The sequence below is a fragment of the Seriola lalandi genome, unplaced genomic scaffold, assembly GCF_002814215.2.
Source record: "Seriola lalandi dorsalis isolate HSWRI2012SDOR001 ecotype SW California unplaced genomic scaffold, Sedor1 jcf7180002054504, whole genome shotgun sequence".
Lineage (NCBI taxonomy): Eukaryota > Metazoa > Chordata > Actinopteri > Carangiformes > Carangidae > Seriola > Seriola lalandi.
Genome location: NW_019525057.1, coordinates 1,528,986 through 1,548,497, shown reverse-complemented (window position 1 = coordinate 1,548,497; position 19,512 = coordinate 1,528,986). Strand labels below are relative to the sequence as shown.

The 19,512-nt window shown below is 40.3% G+C and overlaps 1 protein-coding gene across 3 annotated transcripts in view; it reads right to left on the bottom strand.

Annotated features, from left to right (window-relative positions):
* Positions 1–19,512, bottom strand: part of syt1a (synaptotagmin Ia) — a 157,860-nt gene that overhangs the window by 114,641 nt on the left and 23,707 nt on the right. For all 3 annotated transcript variants that reach the window (XM_023413141.2, XM_023413144.2, XM_023413142.2), the window contains exon 2: positions 441–489. The gene's annotated coding sequence lies outside the window, so the exon portion shown is untranslated. The remainder of the gene's footprint in view (positions 1–440; positions 490–19,512) is intronic.

Here is a 19,512-nt window from a genome sequence, read left to right as displayed (position 1 = left end):
GATAAAAAGCCTCTCATCTTTTTGACTGAATGGCCACTCCAGTCCTTCTGATCACAGCTGACTTCACTCCATTGAATTAGCACACAGCCTTCTGGGTTACAGGCTCAGGGGCCATGTTGGAGCCTCGGTGGTGAATATTAGATTGCACGCCTCCAGATCTCATTAAAGGAAGCAACAGGACAACGTCTGCATCTCAAATGAGACCAGAGGCCATCAGGCATCCTGACTCCCCTGCTGGATGTACTGATCTGATTGATACTGTGTGTATGTGTCAGAGAATAAAAGGAGGATAAGATGAAGATGAAGATGTTGTTTTCTGTAAATATAATGAGGCCACTTTTACAAATAACAGAATTGGAGGTACATTGCTGTAAATGGCCTACATTATAGTGACATACACTGGACATATTAAGGATTCACTGTAGAAATTAGACACTTACAGTATCTCAGAGGGGTTTCTTCCAGTCTTCCTTTCCAACTGGCAGCTCACTGAAAAAGAAATATCATGGCGTCAGTGTCCGTAGTGTAAACCTAAAGATAACATCACAAAACACAGTGGCTCAACCAGTATACTCTAAACACAGTGCTCGGTACAATTTAATTACATATGTCAAATGAGTGGATGAAGACAAATGAACAAAGGCTTCCTTTAAAAAATGTAATTAGTGGGTCGCTGTAGGTTTTCTAACAAAGATGTCCAGCATGAGGATTATTAGCTGAAGTTTTAAATAAAAACGACTCTTGCCTGAAGGCAGAAGTTTTACAATAGTTAATCAGTGAGGTAGTCATTAATTAATACAGTTCAATACCAGAAAAATTTCCCATTGTCCACTATTAGGTGAAAAGAAGTAGGCTGACACTCCAGAGAGGTGGCATGATTGAGGTGGCGTGATTGCCAATAATAGGTCATTACTATAATTAAACTGTACTTTCAAATTCCATCCTTTTTGATGGACAGAGAAAACCTTTCCACACTTTTAGTTCTTTGTTTCAACACAGTAAATCATCGGACAAGCAACCTTCATATAATCTTTTCTCACAACACAATGTTATTATTGATGGACACTGCAGCAAACACACAATGTAAATCTGTAAAATACAACATATGCCAATTATGCATGGCAAAGATTGTGATTTGAGCCCAACCAATTTCAAAATGTTAATAAGCTTTGCAGTAATTGGTGATAGAAAATGGTGATCCCATTTGCAGGAAGCAGATGGCTCACCATAAAGCACGAATACATTTAACAACATGTGCTGCGCAACTTTAATAGGTTCAGAGGACAAACACGCTTTATGAATCAGAAGATCCCGTGATCAAATTTAACCTTTCATTAAAGTCATAAACCTTAACAAGTCCAACTCAGGCATGATCAAAGTAGCACTGTAAACTGGCTTCATAGTGTTTCTTAATTGGCCCGTGCAAGGATACTGCTGTTAAAAAAAATTATTGGGAGTGAGGGAGCTGGAGCCCTTCAGAGAGGTGAGGTGTTACCCTTTCTAAATTAGATGTACATGGGGTGGCTAATCTCACACCATGTCAGGGGGTGTAAAATTTGCGTGCCATTAGCAGGACTGAGGACTATGATATAATGAAGCAAACTTCAGCTGTAGGTTTTCCAAAGTAAAACACAACTTTCGTCCCAAAATGTGAATGCAAGTGGATGATTTTCCAACATTTACCGACTTCTCACTTCTTCTCTACATAAAAACATGCAGATGGAGAGAGGAGAGAGCGAGTTTTGTCCATTGATTGCTAAAGGCAGAAAATCGGTACCAGAGCGGGCCGGCTGACGTCCAAAAGATGATGCCGTGAAAGATATAAACAGCCGCTAATTAGAGGCTGATATTTACCAGTAGACAGCAGGAGGGCTTTGGAAGCCAACTCTGTGCTTTTACTGAGAAGGTGTTTCATGAATGTGTAACAGTCATGAGGGTTTGAAAAACAAACACCTCACTGTCTGCCCATTGGGATATGAGGTCCTAAAATAGACTTCAAGTGCCTGGGGATACCGGTCGGCCTCAGTGGCAGTATTGACACCCAATAAGAGAGGTGAAGAAGGCCCTTAAAGACATGTCTATTTTTAAAGTCGAGGGCTCAGGAATAGACTCTACCTTACCCTGAGTGATGGCCTCACAGCTAAACTTCACTGTAGGAGGCCTGAAAATAAGAGGTCACTGCAGAGAATACGTCCTGAAATCAAACCAAAGCGGTGTCATCAGCATCAGCTGTGTTTTTAAATTTCAGTGAGTGAGTAAAACACAGTTGAAGCTGACAGAAATTTGGCATGATGGGGTAGTTCATCTTTGAGAATTATCCTAATCCTTAGGAGGAGGGAACGTCCCCAAAACATTCTCATCTGTGTTTCTTTCTTTGCTTTCATAGCTCTTGTAACATCACAACTGTGGCAGCCTGTCTTTCATTCTTTCTTTCATACTCTCGTATTCAGAAGAGCCATCTCCTGCTGTCCTGCCTTCACCCTAATATCCACAGCAAACATTCATCCTGGGAGCCTGCTGCAGGTGAGCTCGAACAATATTATCGTGGAGGTTCCACTGCTCTGTCTGTGGACTGAAGCCATCAGTCTCATCATCAGCAGTGACAGAGCTAGATTGGAGCAGCATATGGAGTGTTTCCCATGTTACACCCTGACTCAGGTCCTTTTGCTGATGCACCCACCAACAACACCTGGACTTAGTCAAGTCTTTTTACATTACTGAAGCTAATATAACAGTTATATATTATTGATCTATTCATTATCGGATTATAGGACTGTTTTGTGCTTAACTACAAGTATATAATATTCAATTTATTCATGTCATTTGATGGTGCTTTACGGCTGTTTAGTGCGTATGTGTAAGTCAGTTGTTCAATACAATATGGTGATAGTTAATTAGAATTAATTGAACTGACTATAATTAAATTTCAATGCAAATTTAGCAAATGAAAATTGGCAAAGTATGTGCGGTCAGGTTCACTACTGTGTAATTAGAATATTAGGAGTAGAGAGATTAACAGCTGGTGGCGCCAATTCTGCGGTTGGGTGCCATTAAACCCCTGCAGAAGAAGACATTTTGGTCAATCCAGAAAACTTGATGGAATTAAATAGAGTAGAGCTGCAATGTTCAGTCAATTAATTGATTAGTTGTTCGACAGAAAATTAATTGGCAACTATTTTGATAATTGATCTTTCTTTCAAGCATAAATTAAAACTATGCTGTGATTTCAGCCTCTCATATGAGGATTTGCTGCTTTTATTTGTCTTATACTAGAATAAATTGAATACCTTTGGATGGTCGGACAAAACAAGCAGACTAAAACCTTGACCACAGACTTAGAGAAACTGTAGATTCATCTTTTGCATTAACTGCCCATTACACCAATGTGTGGACAACAACAGCACATACTGCATGACTATATCCAGCACTTCTCAAACTCAAATATCTGCAATTGAGATAAACAACTGACCATCCCACTGTCCATTTATCTCACCGCTCTAGACAACACATCAAATATTCTCCTGTGTATACACACTCATATGCAATAGGAAGGGCAGTCTCATGAAAGACACAAACACACAATATTAAGCTTAGGCTCATATTGGTGTTTAGATCTCGACATCTCTTTAATAAGAGGCAGAGGGACTAATGTTTAAGGAACAATAGGGGTTCCTCGGTTTAGCAGCGAAGACACAAAGCCAATATCCGGTATGGAAATATTACCCCCGAGAAGCAAGAGCCTCCATCATTCTGTAAATCTCATGTCATCCTGTCCTTCGAGTTTGAAGGCTGGATGGAGTCATTTTCATTGTTTTCTTGAAGCTGGTTGTTTCCTTCCCACCAGACAGGCAGCCTTGACAACAGCCAGATCTGAGGCCCACTTGAATTTGGCTCAAAGAATTTGGCAGAAAGACGCCAGGCAGGCTGTTAGGAAACAGCCAAAGGATGAATACACCTCTTTTCTGCCAAACCTTTGCACAGGGGCACTTGTATTTTTGTGGGATGTAATGAGGCTGCCGTATGACACTGTCTGGTATCCCCCTGTTTTTGAGCTGTTTACACATTATACTGATGGCTTGTTTTGGATTTAAAGTGACATCTGGAGCTCACACCTCTTCTCTCTCCTCCGGAAAAAGTAATTATGACCAGAACTAGGACATGGTGTTTTGTTTGTGGTGACGTAGTTGTTATGGATAGAAAGTGATGACATGGACTAGCCGTTGCAGTACATATGTCTGGTCCTCCTACTGATCTGAGTAATGAATTTTAGTCATGATATTCACAACTTCACCTACTTGCAATGTGCATAAGATGAAGGAAAACAAGTCTTACAAGGGTCAAATCTCCATCAAGAGCATTAACAGTATCAGCAATAACAGTTACCAAACCCTGTTTGGTTTCTAATAGATGCTATCTGTACTTTTTCTCTGCCGCCGAACATGGTTTCTCATCGGGAGTGGATGGTGGTGATGTCGCTTGACAATCCATTGTTGCGTTTACAAGGCAAGAGGTTATGATACCTCCTCTGAGCAGCGCTACGTCTTCAAGGCAGATTTGAGGCTACAGTGAGTCGCTACCCTGAAGTGACGAGGCGGACGAGGCTAGCTGGTTAGCATTCTAACTTCAGTAGAAGAAGAGTGATAGAGAAGTTTTCCCCCGCTGCAGTGAGTAAAGGAACAAAGTTTGATGCAGATCCCGCAACGTTTTTCTAGACTGGTAAGTAAACAGCTGCTAATGCTAACATTGGCTATGTAGTGATAGCAAAACTTACAAATAGCTCCTTTAAGCACTACCAGTTATACAAGATCTGCACAGTGTAAGAATGTGTAGTAAGTTTCCTTTTATTTTTCATTTCAAATAAAGAAATACACAGCTAGTATGATGAGTCAGTCCTGCATTATTCATTCCAAACCCTACTTTGTTTGAGCATTTGAGCAAACCTTTTAAAAAAGTAAGTGCACAATCTTATGTATATCAAATAAAAGAGCACCCTTCGTTTTTCTCATAGTGGTGAGTCACTTATCTTTTGTTCTTTCTTTAAGCCTCACTGATTCAAATTCCTCAGCAATTCCTCCTTGGACGTGAGTACTCCTTATTGAATTTAATAAAGAAGATGTCCAAAATAAATGCAGCTCCTGCCTAGGAAAACAACAGACGGGCAACCTAAAACTGTACGATTATAAATAAGCTAGACACAGTGAAGGTCAGGCATGTTTTTTAAAAAAAAAAATTTACCACCATCTGGCCAAGGCAGGCAGGTAGGCTTTGATGTCTGTACACTCACGTCCGGGCCAGAACCTCAGAAGTTGCATCTAACTGAATCAACTTTAGCTGAGAGAGACCCGCTCAGCCCTGAGGGATGAGACGTTTGAGTCGCAAACAGGCAACATGAAAGTTAAAAAACCAGCAGACCCAGGACGCCTCCTGATGCTTAAACAGAAACACAGGGGTAATGACTAATGAGACGAGCTCCCAATGAAGCATTTATAGATTTAGGATGAAAACCGATATTTTCTTCTCTTTTGAAAGCACAGAAAGAAACTAGAGCATCTTAAAAACTTCTACATACCTATAACAGTAGACAGATAGTAGGGAAGGTCAATGCACTTGGGCTAAACTGATGTAAATAAATGCACCTGAGATGTTCAAACTCCATCTCCTTAGAGCATCAATAGCCAATCTAATTTCTGCAGATCAATTCTCTGCTCTGTCTCTGTCTGTTGAGGCTGCAAGAATAATTCAATGTTTTGTTTGCTTTGTTTGTTTTTTTTTTCTTGTGCAAAGGAGAAAAGATGGGTCTCTGCTGTCAGTTACTGTATGATCTGGTGCTCCGGTCTGGCCAGGCCTGTCACTCAACATTTCTCTCTCTTGACATCAAAACATTTGATAATCACTCTGCTACAGACGCTGAAGAGGGGGGGGGGGACAGTGTGGTATGCTGTGCCTACTAATTGTGCTGCCAGAGATGTCTCTTTGTCATCAGACTAAATTGCATGACATTTAACAATAAATTGCATTTTTGCCCATTTACTTAGCTGAGTGTGCAAGAGCAACAATCAAAACTGAATGCACGAAAATGAAAAATGAATATGTGACAGGAATATACGAAACAGGCGTATCCAGTGTGGCGCATCCATGGCTTTGGTTTGATTGTTGTTTAAAAGGAGAATACAGGATGATGAAACAGACTTGTCACTGTGATTATGAAGATAGGTTTCTTTGGCAAACATATGTTTACTCCTCAAACTACACTAAAGGCTTCGCCGGCCGTCTGATCTCAGTGTAGATGGAACACAATCGATAAAAAAAAATGTCTAAAGTTGCAGGTAGGCAACCTCAAATTATATTTCAGCCTCCAAAAAAAAAATGTATTTATGGAGTTTGTGTTTTCTTGTGGCTTTTTAATTGGTCACAGCGGGCTATACCTACTTAGCAGCACAAAGCTAACCCGCAGATGGAGCCAGTAAATAGCAACTACCTTGGAGCAGCAGACAGCCTCATCATGAGCATTCCTGCAGGCAGGCTGAATGGAGCCGATGTGAGCACTCAGCATTAACTAAATGAAGTAAATCTATTAAGGATTGAGTAAATAAAGCTACATTTTCTTTTTCTTGTATAAATCAAATGTTGTTTGGGGTCTGGTTGAGTGCTACAAAGAACTTCAATAACCATCTGGGCAGAGTAGAATGCCCTTGAAGCTGGCACTCAAATCAGACAGCATAATAACATTCAGATGGTCTCCCTGCGTGATGATGACACAGCATTGGCAAGCCCCGTCTCTCCTGTGCTTTGCCCTTGAATGATAAAGCATTTACCCTTTCCATTTACACAGCTACTTAAACTTCCATCACATTTTTTTTCTGTTTGGTATCTTCATAAAATAAAATAAAAAAACATTACAAGCATTATTCTTGCATCCGTTGTTGTCAGTCTGGGCACCTGAGACACACACAACTCCTTCCTAATGCGGGAGTTGAAAGGTAAGCAGACTTTGCATAACTTGAAGCCTCACATGTTTTATTGGAGGAGACAACCATGACCATGTGCGGCACACTGCCGGGCTCATGGTCACCTCCCTGGTCAGGATGACCCACTTTGAGCCAAACATCGATCAAACACTGTTTAATTTGAAATGGAGCATCCTAAGTCTCAGCCAGCCTGGGTAAGCTGTTTAAAGTAATGCCCTTAAGATTAAACCTAGATCTATAATGTAATTCCACGAGGGACAATCTGTCTTTGTTTAAGAGATACAATACTCTACCTCCACGTCTGTGAGACAGCGAGCTTAAACCTGGTTGCTGATGAGCTGATGAATATGAGTCAATCTGGAAAGTGGATCAGAAACTCTTTGAACTGTCCCTTCTCTCTGCTTAGGGAGGATTGGGACTCAATCCTCTCATGTAACATAATCAAACTGAATGACAACACTCAAGAGTCTGCAACACTGGATAATCATGCAATCAAATTGCATTATTTGGCTTCCACAGGTGCAAAGCGAAGGCGGAGCATTTGCCATTCATGCAAATTTGAGTCGTGTTTGGCTCATTCGCCTCAACCGATCAGTGAGGAAATCATTATTCTATGATAGGTGGGTTTTTCTTCATATTTAAATGTTTGATGATGGTGTTGATGAATGATGCTGTTGATGAATGAATGATGATGATGTTACACACTGTAATTTCAGTGGTAACAATTCTTAAACTTAGCGCCACATTGTGTTGTCGATTTATAAACATATACAGCCAACTATGTAGTCCATCCCTCAGGCCATAATCACTGGGTGTGATTGCAGATGCCCAGTCAGAGCAGAGAAAAACTCATTTTAGTCGATGCAGGATTACAATTCAGGATGTTTCCCACATCTGCAGAATATTATTTTGGCACAGAAGGAGATAGAGGGTGAAATATATAAAGATATCACCCATCTATCTATTCAAAATGTCTATATAAATTACCAGCTAGTACGATTTCTCCCCATCATCCATGCTATTGCATCAAAGACATGGCATTAGGGCTTCAAGATGGTGGCTAATTAAGAATGCAACGTAATTATGTCTTGGCAGAACAGGACAACCTTTCTGATGTTAATGTGAAAACGGGCATTGTTGGTGCATGCAGATGGCACATGAATAGCAAGTTGAGAAGAAAAGGGAAAGATCTCGCTGAGCAGGAGTTTTTTTTTTTCTGCCAAAGCTGACTTTACCAACCTTGTTTTAACGGTTGCTAGGCAACACTCATTAGTGTGCTCCACTCAACTGATGGAGCCTTAGAGAGATGGGATGTATGAACCCAAAGTTAGACTTCTGCTCAGAGGCAATTAGATCTCCTTATGGACAGTTGGGGAACGGACACCAGCACCTGACACACTGTTCTGGTCAACCTAAACATATATCCTGTGTAGCCAAATGTGAAATTGGCTTCCTGCAAGCTAGTTAAGGTAGTTCAGATTTCAGCCCTGCATATTTCTTTTTTGCTAAGAGATCAGTATATACAGTATTTCTTTGTTGTTTGTTTTGACTTTGACTGAAAGTTTCCATTACTCCAAAAGAGGAAATATAAGTTTCATTTCTTTTTCACCTACATTTTTGTTCTCCAGGGTGAGAATAAGTAAGGTAGCTTCTCTGAGTGAAAGGTAGGAAGTTGACAGTATATGCCTCCCAGCATCACTCTGGTTTTCAGATATTAGTGAACAGCTGCTCTGGAAACGCCCGACCACAGGCTCAACTCTTAGACGTGCTCGCTCTTAAGTCGCACTTTTTCTGACACTCTTTTGCTCATAGGGTAACGTAACCTATCCGATCATATTGGCTACTGGCAATTTCACAGGGTGATGACAGGACGATCTGACAGTGGATGAAATTGCACAACCCTGCACAACCCCATCTTTTATGTTTCTACTTCATTTAGGGGTTTTTTTTCATTATCCGTAATGCATTTCACTAAGAATATGTGAATTTATTTAATTTAGTTACTGGTTTAACTTGTGGGTGAAGAAAGTGTCATAAAGAAAGTTTAAGTTAAGTGTAGGTTTCCCCTAGTTGAGAAAAAGGTCATGCCTCTCACTTAAACCTCACCAGCTCTAGTCTGGTCGATTCTTGGTTTGGTCTGTCTGTGCTTTTGATAATTTTCTTACATTACATGTTACATCACAAGGTCGAGAAAGAAGCCTTTAATTACTTGACAGCAAAACCGGGAGTTTCAGATTGCTTTAAAGTTTCTGCGATCAAACTCCATTCCAGCTGCTGAAAGTAATGTATCTTGATGTGACATTGCCAGTATCCAAAGTAAAAAGAAATAATATTCATTGAAATTGACCCAGACATGGTCAATAAAAAGAACAAAACATTCAGCATTTCAAAATACCATGGAATTAACTCTCAAACGGCTTTATTGGTCAATAAACTTGTGTTTCTGCATGTAGATAACAACTTCTAGTGTTTTACTCCATCACAGCCTTTTAATTAATGTCAGAAATGCTAATTTGCCGTATTATTGCCTTTAGATGTGAAACCAGCTCAAATAAAAAGGAGAAAAAATATGAGAAATGAAAACAGACTACTGAAGGATTATTGGATAAAATCCAGTTTTTTGTGTTTGAAATGGGCAACTGTGACCTTATGATAAGCACAAATCACCCACCAGCACTACAAATACACACACACACACACACACACACACACACACACACACACACACACACACACAGCACCTTATTCAAATATATTCACTTACAATGATGCTCTTATTCTTTTCATTTTGACACTGGAGGGGAGAAAATAGCCAATGATCTTTAAAGGGTATTTTTGCCCTTGTTACTGTGGGCACGTATGTTTGATCTCAGGCACATAGATCATATCCAGATCCGCTTCATTAGTTTCTGAGTGAGTGCTGGGCATTTTGCAGTTAAGAGAGTAGAGAAAATCCAATTTTGCGCTCATCCTACTCGCCAATTCTTTCTTTGGGAGTCTTTGAGGTGGCCCTTCTAATGAGCTCCCATGAAATTTGGTTTCCACACCAGACAATATACCTCATTGTGTCCAGGCCAACATTTATTTCTCCTTCCCCCCTCCCCTTCCCGCCACCCTCAGTGCATGCACGTGCTTTTTACACATACACTGATGCAATGAAGCAAACCGAACTTGACGAAAGCTGCGAAGTGGAAGTTTTCAATCATTACCCAAAAAGCCAATTGATTTGAGTTCTATTCAGATGAGGAGAATGGTGTTTTAGCCGTGACAATTTATTAGTAATGTAAGTACAATACACCCTGAAGGTCAGTTGTACAGAAGATTAAAGGATATTGTCAAGTCTATTTAAACACATTTACTTATTCTTCTTCTCCACACTGATGTGAACTTTTCCAAGTCAATTACACTGTAAAAGATGAGGGTCAGTCTGAAGTTCAGCCAAAGTTAAAATGAGGCTTCAGCTATAATAGTGAAGGATACGTGCATGGATTTGTTGCTGGGACAAAATCTATACCTGAACTTTTGAATGCATGTTGGCACAGAAGAAGGACTGTGGATTTTGAGCCAAATGTTTTACAGCACAGGAGATCCACACTGTATGGATCCACACCAATATGGAACAAGTACAGAGGGAAAATTACAGCAATCAATGTGAAATTGATTGCTGAATTGTACATGTGAGCATTTCCTTTAAGGTGGACGAAGAGGTGAAACTCATATCCAATCTTGAGAAGTCAGATACTGTTGAGTGAGAATTTATATCATACGTGACATTTTCTGGTGCCTAGAAACATCTAACCACAGTAGTAGGGCAAATAAACACGAAATGAGACCACACAGAACATGAAACAAGTAAGCACAGGTATTCTGAAGTGTGATTACATTCAAGGTGGTGATATTCTATGTTTATCTTATTGTCAACAAATCTCATGAAAAGGCCATAACCAAATGTCCATCACTCAATAAATTTGCACCGCCCACTCTGTCTTTGTGGCGCTCACTGCTCATCATAAGGCAGAAACGTGTCATCCAGTGCAGGCTTTGGCTACACAGACAATACTGGTTAGTAGAATCATTGTTGGTTTTAGTCTTTTTAAAAATATGGAATATAACCAGACTTTTCCTTTAAGGTAACACACTTGTTCCATCAATGCCAAATTGTGCGATAAAAATAATAATCTGATCATTATAGATTTCCACTCCCAGATCCCAGAACTCCATCCCTTACTAAAGTTGATCAGCTGGTGAGTTGGGAGTGTAATGCATGATGAAACAGACTTTTTCTGCTTTTCATACTGAAAATCAACATGTTTTTCAAGTCACAAACTACAAGTGCATTGTCATCGAGGCAGCTGTCTGAGGCCCTGAGTGCCCTACATGCTTATTTTTGGCCCGCTGTCGCTATTTAAATGGATAAACGAAGGTCTCCTCTTGTACGTCAGGACATCAGGACACAAACACAACCTAACACACACACACACACACACACATACACACACACACAAACTGCATCATCTAGCAGCCGCATAGATTAGACTGTTTTAATCAAGTTTGTTTGATGAGAGCATGGTTTGACTGGGACATGCTGCTGGCAGCAAAAGACGTAAGAATTGAATTAGTCCCGCTGTAGACAATACAGTAAACCTCTGTGGAGATTTGTTCCTGACACTGAGCACTGACCATTTTCCATAATATTAAGAAGAAACTAACCAATTGCAGATGAGGATTAGTGGGAATGTCATGGGCAGCATATTGCAAAAGCTAATTGTGTTTGTTTTCACTAAATAAATATACATATTTCTTAAAATGAGCAGATTGGTTGCTCAAATTTTTGTCCCAACACAAGCAAAAGTTGTGTTTTCTGCATAAAGAGTCTCTGGAAGTTAGTTTGCACTAAGAGAGGCCCTCGTGGGACAAGCACAGCTCTGAAATTTCTTCCAAAATAAAAAAGAAAGAAAGAAAATTGGGAGAAAACACAACTGACCTTTTGATTATGCAGCAAAACCTGTCTAGGTAAGTAAAAATGAACAATTGTTAAAGAGTGGTTATAATGCAGCTGGTATTTCTCACCAGGATTTAATCCACCCATCAATGTTCTTAAGTTTTAAATAAAACCACCAACACATTGAGTTCTAAGTATATTATAGGGCAAAATGAGTCCATGAACATGTCCTCATGTCAGAGTTTGTATAGTACTGGAAAGATGACCATAATTAACACAATGTGAGAGGTGTGGAGATGCTCATTTTCACAGCATGGATGTTGAAACTGTGAAAAAGGCAATCATTCACTTTGATGTGATTATATTCCCAATTCTTTACAGTACAGATCGGCAGCGGTTTCAAGTGACAAGCCTATTTCCACCTCCATTTTAAAATGGCATAGAGGCCAGCAGGGAGCATGTGGGATCTGGCTGTGGCTCGTCACAATGGCATATTCAGTATTCAGTAGAGTTATTTGAACCTTTTATGACCTTTTATGTTTCATTAAGAAGTCAGAGCAGTGTCCAGGATGTCAAACTGAAAAAAAAGGCTAAGGTCCCAGACAGCTGTGACCATTATTTGTCAAACATCTATTTCTTTTGAAACTTCTCTTTGAAAAGAATAGAGCTTTGACATAATGAGGCAGTGGGTAGTGGCAATAATAGGTTAATGGGATGCAATCAAAATTAGCACAGTCTCTAAGAATATGTTTTGATGTATTTAAAGGACAAGTCCGTGAGCCTGCAAGCCACCAGCCTGACTGTGACTGATTGAAATGGCACATTGCCACCTACAGTAATGGATACAGGTTCCTTTAGGGGCTCAGGATGACTGGAAAGAATCTGAGGGAAGTTCAGAGGTGACATCTGATCCACTGGAGTAATGATGCAAGAAGAAAAGTGAAGTCAGCCTGATTGATGACCAAACCGTCCTCGTTCTCTTTGTGACGCAGCTCGCTCTGCCTAATCAGTTGTTGTTGTTCTGGCAGAAGGGACTCTACCTCCCCGGCTCATGTCCATTATCCATAATTAACAGAGCAGAGGGCTCCAGATGAGGCAGAGAGGCTCAGTGTGCAGAGCAGTGTGGGCTGCAATGGCGGAGCTGCTCTGTCATCGTTAGAGCAGATTTGAATAACCAGCGACACTTACAAAAAAAGTTTGAAAATAATGAGCTTTTTTTTTTTTCGTTTGTTTTTTGCAGCAGAAAATTACATGTTAATTTGACTTTTTGACTAATCTACCTATCGAATTTATCTTCACATCACAGTGCAAAATGATTCAGAACTTAGTTAACTTAGATAACATAGTTAAGTGCAGCCTCTGTTGTCACTCTAATCCGCCACCTATTCAATGGTGAAAAGTACCGTTAGGCAGAACCTACAGTATTGTCTATAACTCCTCGGCGCCCTGGACGGTGAGGCCTGAGGACAGAGTTAAATCTGTGCTTTCATTCCCACTTTCAAGGTGACTCGCTCAAACACGTTTCACTAAAGAGTGTGGACTCCAACATATTTTTTTATTACGATCCTAAAAAAGGTTTCAGGCATCAATGAGACTTTGACCTTCATGTACCAGCAGAGCCACATCAGAGTATGATGTATTTGTTAAAGACAGACTCTGGAAAAAACTGTTGATTATAACATATCTCCTGAAAGGGATGCGCCTATAGGATTGTAGCCTCCCAGTCGAGTGGTCGATTAGTTGGTTGATATGCGCTCGTCCAACCAAATTCCAACATCAATAGCAGGATTAATGCATTATTTTCAACAGTCTATCTGTGAGAATGGGAACATCTTGCTAAAAATGTAAATAAAGTAATTTCCCAAAATGTTGCAGTATTGCTTTAAGTAATTTTCATTGAAGGATGCAACAAATATCATTTGCTGTTATTTATGTATGCATTTCATCTGATTCAATGATTATATTTCCTCTCCACTCTTTGCCACCCTCTTTGGTTTCGTGTCTGTTTCTGTTTTTCTATCAATCATTTTCTGAGCAACTACTCAAACCAAATCACTCTATTCTGATTTTTTTTTTTTGTTTTTTCTCCCGTAGTGCCACTTAGAGCTCCTGTTTCTGATCAGCGTTGTTCCGAACAGCAGCGGCTCCATAATTCCAGCCTCTGTCTCCCTTTTATATTTGGCCTTTTATATGATAAAATGCATTAGAAAAGTAACTGAGTGACTGCCCTGCTGAGTTATGGCTCTGTTCACTACAGTAAAAGGAAATAGAACTCAGCCCACTGTGCTGTAGATGAGGGATAAATGTAGTGTTTAAAGAGCCTGCACGTGATGGAAATAAATCAACAGCTTGCTGTGGATTTAGCCAAGATAAACAGATATACATGCATAAACAATGACAGATCTTTCTTATGGGATTAGTATGCAAAACTGGTCAATTTTGATTATCATGGCTCGCATATTTGGATGGCAATTTGGAAGTTGGATATTGTACTGGTTCAGCTTTGGCTTTACATCGTTTGTATAATCAATGTCAGTCAATCCTTTCATTTCAGGATGCTCAATTTCCCCTTTTAATTGGAACTTAATGTCCATAGGAAATGCCAAAATGAGGACTGTAATTTCCCAGTGCCACTACATTCATTATCAATGCTTGGTAAACAAAGGCCTCCATTGTTGCCATGCTCAGTCTCAGCCCACAACTTCAGAACTGATCCTATTCCATTTGCATTTCAGCACATTGCAAGAAGCAATTACCACCTCTATAACAGACCCCTCTCTAGGAAAATCATATATTGATTACTAATTTCTGCCCAATGAAAATGCAAAACGAGTCATTGTTTAGAAAGTAAAATTGCTACTCTGATTATTCATTCTGGATATGTATATAGACAATCTTATTTCAAAAAGGTGATGAGCTCTCAGCGAGTGGGCGGAGGGAGTCCTACGATTGGCTCGAGTGGCTTTCTGCTCCAGTTCCAGCAGTGATGTGTGTTACATAAGGTGGCCTGTTGCGTCATGCGAACTAGTCCGTGCTAGACTGAGCTGCTGCTCCTCGCTGCGGCATGTGTGCTCGTGTATATGACATAAATTGCATGAATTCATAATTAGGCAGACATTCATAAATGAGGTCGTGTTTACACTGAATGTAAGAGACGTTTGGGAGATTTTCCTGATGTTGACACACACAATCCATAAATCTCCATGATTTCTGGCATACAGTGAATATGACACATTGATATCTTAATTAATGTGAGGCACTTAAGGGTCTCCCTTTAGTGATAATAAGAACCACTACTTAAAATCAAAATCAGTTGCTGCTAAATTAGGTACTGTTCCATTACAACAGTCCTGCGATAAATCCTCTTCCATGAAGTTTCTAATGTTCAAATAAGGGTAGACTAAATATTAGAAACTTTCCACCAGAAAAGTTGTTAGGCCCGGCAGCTGGACTTATAGAGGACCACTGAATAACAAAGCAGGTAAAACTTTATGTATATCTTGACTGATGCAGCGGCCCACCAGGATTTGTCCTGTCTGTGTCGCAGAGGACAGTAACTCGTCTGCATTTTAAACAACAGATTTCTCTGGTGAGTTTTCCAATCATATTTGGGTTTTCAGCCAAGCCACCCCCAATTCCCTGATGCTTACACCAGGCAACCCAGTAACCCTGCCTCTTAACAAAGCACAGTTCAAAAACACCACAAACTACAACCTCCAAAAACAACAACAAAAACTGAGCATCATAACCTTCGTAAATGTAGGATTTGTTGCAGGACTGTTGTACTAGACTGTTAGTTTGAGCTAGCCAGGCAACTGAGTGTAACTAAGTGAACAAATAACATACATAACACTCAAATGAATCTTATTGTTTATCTTCATGGTTCATAAGTGACTATTTAAGTTCAAACCACGGAACAATAGCAATAATGGAAACCTCAAAAATCAGTCCTCTTGAGGACAAACCAAGTATTTTTGAAGAGTCGGGAAAAGGAGTGCAATCAAGCCCCTCTTCTGGCTGTTTGTTCCTTCAGAGCAGCTCCCACTGAGCCCCTGTTCCCCCTCAAATCACATGCAAATGTAATTTATGTCACCAAGTTGGCCACATCAGCTGCCCACCCACCTCCCAGGATATTTGCATGTGAAGATTGCACCACTACACCAGTGAGAAGGAGGAGGATGGAGATGTGAGGATGGCACTGTTAGGAGGGGTGAGACCGTGAAGGAGAGAGATGTACCCAAAAAAAATTCATATTCATTAGTTTGGTCTGGAAAGCTCACGGGACACCAGAAATGCAGCTAGAGTGCAGAGTACTTCAGCCCATGAACGTCGCACTGATGTATATGCTATAGAATAGTGTGGTCTTGTACCTTGTTATGTCTACATAATGCCTTTTTTTTTTTTTACAAACAAATGCAAATGCAGGTTTGGGTGTTATTTTGTACTCTCATCTACCACTCGTGCTCACTGTAGACGTAGACATGTCTGACTCACAGCAGACTGCAGTTCTTGACTCGTAATTTCCATTTCAGACTTTGCGATGTCACTCACCTTTTCACCCTCCCCTGCTTTATAGTGACTGCTCATTGAATGGATCAAGACATGGTCCATGTCAACAGTTTGACCCAAGTCTCATTGATTGAATGCAAAGAAATCAAAGGGCAAGTCTCACCAAGCATAAAATTGGCCTTAAAAGAAGAAACTACTTCATCACGTACCACGTCACAAACAGTAGCAGAGGAAAACTGGCCCTTCTCGAGACAAAAACAGACCATGTTTTTCCAAGAGCACGAAAATAAACATAAGAATTAGATAATAAATCATACCGTGGTATGTGGCAATCAGGCTCAAATAAAACATGCAGCAAGACTTTTATTGAGCAAAACTCTTCAAGGTTGTGACGTTAGTGGTCAACACTCTGAACCCCAACTGTAGCCTGAGGGCTTTCTGCTTTAAGTAGCAGTTAATGTTCTCTGGTGTCCCTTGCTCTGCAGCCTGCAATGTTAATATAAGGCTGGAAATGTAAAGTGACGGAGAGCACTTTAAAGGTTTTGTTCTTTCGGGCGGCTGGCTTTCAGAGTCGAGTCTGCTTGAATTGGCAAACAACCAGGCCTCACCCACAGAGGCCGCGGGCGAGTGCAATGAGACCCAGAGCTTCTTTAAGAGTAAGACAAAAAGCCTGATTTCCCTTTGTATTCTGGGAAATTCTGACAATGGTATCAACATCGATAGTGATCTGACAGACTTCAGCCGGTCATGAAAATGAGAAATGCAGATGGACAAAATGACAAAATGAAATAAAAGTCATCAAAAACTTGCTCTTTGTCTAACCTTTTTGTACTTTGTGAGATGGGGGGGGGTTGCATTGAAGTGTGATGGATGGCTGTGATAAAGGAGCTGAAAATAATGAGAAAAAAAAAGCATCCAAGGTTGAAACAATGACCAATGAGGCATTGCGGGTGGAGTTGAGATGATCAATACTGTGACAAAGCTGGCAGTCAGACCAATGGGTCAGACTGAAATCAGGTCAGACTGGGTGGCTTGCATGGACTCCAGTCACAACACTAAAGTACTGTATCAATACAAATAATTTACATAAGGGAAAAGAGCATGGTGATTGCAAGAAGAACATTTTCATAGGTGGAGTAACAGGATACGTAATGTACTTTGAGCAAACATCAGGTGCTTTTCTGCATAAAAAGAACCACAGTGAATAGGAATAATAATTTTCTGGAAAATTAAAATATAGGCTGCTAAGGCTGAAGGATTCATTATTTTTATATATCAAAATCTCAGTTTGACAAAGGTCAATTCTCAAACCACAAGAGCCATAGTTTTAATTAGAGCATACATTATTAACCATATTTTAACAAGCTGTACAAATGTTTGATAAAAGTTTAGTGTGTGACCATCAACTTTTCCATCAACTGTCATAACTGTAGCCAACACGGCTGCAGCTAATTAATTTTAATTCCATTGACTAACCAAACAACAAAATAGACATAATTCATGTTGTCTGGTTAATGTGCTCTTTATATGCTGGGAGGCTGGTGTGAGCAAATTAATTGGCTGTGCAGGGCTGTGTCTTTTTCCTGATGAAACACAGTGGACTGGTGAGTCGTTCACTGCATTAACTACTTAACCTGGTTGAATCATTTAATTTTCAGGTGTGTTATTAGTCGTTAGCTACGTGGTGAGTGGGCTGGCAGATAGAAAATGGGAGTTTAAAACTTCAAGTTGGACTTTTGAGGACAGTGCGGAGCTGCCAACAGTATCATGAGATGGCATCAGTCAGGTATCCAGACATTGTTAAGAACTGACTTACCATTAATGTAAAATCATTATAGCAATAAATGTAATCTTACTGAATGTGAGCCTATTTATTTTTCTTACTATGCTTTGGGGGTTGGTGAGCTGACGATCATATACCATGGACAATCTTACCTTGGCATATGATCTACTTTTCAGATGATTGTAAAGACTGTGTCATTAAAAGGTGCTATATTGAGATATGTAGTTTTAAAAGTTCAATCCCTGCTAATCAGCCCATTATTAACTGTTAAACAGCTAGCCCCCTACGTGGAGCTGGTGATGGATGTCCTTGTTCTGTTCTGCAGCCTCAAGTTCTCCACCGGAGCAGAACAAGAAGTAGCGTCACCAGCTGCAGTCCAAGATGACGAAGTCTGTCCGCGGGACGAGAGACCTGCCCACAGGCAAGGCAAGACAAGCCGAGGCAGGGCGAGCCATTGCTAGCCTGTTAGCAACGACTGGACTTACTAATTAAAATGCTTAAATATAGTACCTCATAAATAAGTAACAACACTGTCCAAACAGATACTCCATATGAACGAACTGTGATCGGGCAGCCTTGTGGGCGAAGAGTAGCGGCGAATGGACAAACATCCAAAACAGAAGATACGAATGACAACTTCCAGTCAGGACTTTCGTAATAAAATCAGAACGGAAAGAGGATGTAGACTTTTGTGAGTTGGGCCTTTAACTTTGAGTTGAAGTGACAGGCTTTGTGTCCGGGCAACCATGTGCACAACCAATGATGTGATCACGAGTTAAACTAAATCTGTGGGGATACTCACAATTCACATTGTGGATTGCGATTCTAGCTAAAAAGTTTGTCATATAATCTCCTGGCCAGATTGTGCACCCATGCTATACTTGTATCATGTTTAACACAGTGCAATGGTTATTTCAATCAACACTGTGCTATTGGTCAGAAATGCAAACTGATCCTCAGATCATTTAACCCTATAACTCATAGTTTAATAATTTCTTTAAACTTAACACTACTTGAACACCTGTTTGTTATGACTCTTACTCAACTGCACTCCCCCACCGTGCACAGCTAAAAGCCTCCAATATTCATTTTGTTTATCCTCACTTGCAGCAAAAATGTTGAAGGATGCTGAGAGACAAAATGATGTATTGATGTATTTCTCCTCTGCTACCTTTATACCAACTCCTGTCTGAGGGCACAGACACACCAGGTTCAGGACACCCGGGGGACAGAGAGAAAGAGAGAGAGAGAGAGATAGGGAAAGACAGAGGGTGAGAGACAGAGAGAGGCGATGGGGCAGAGCCAAGTCT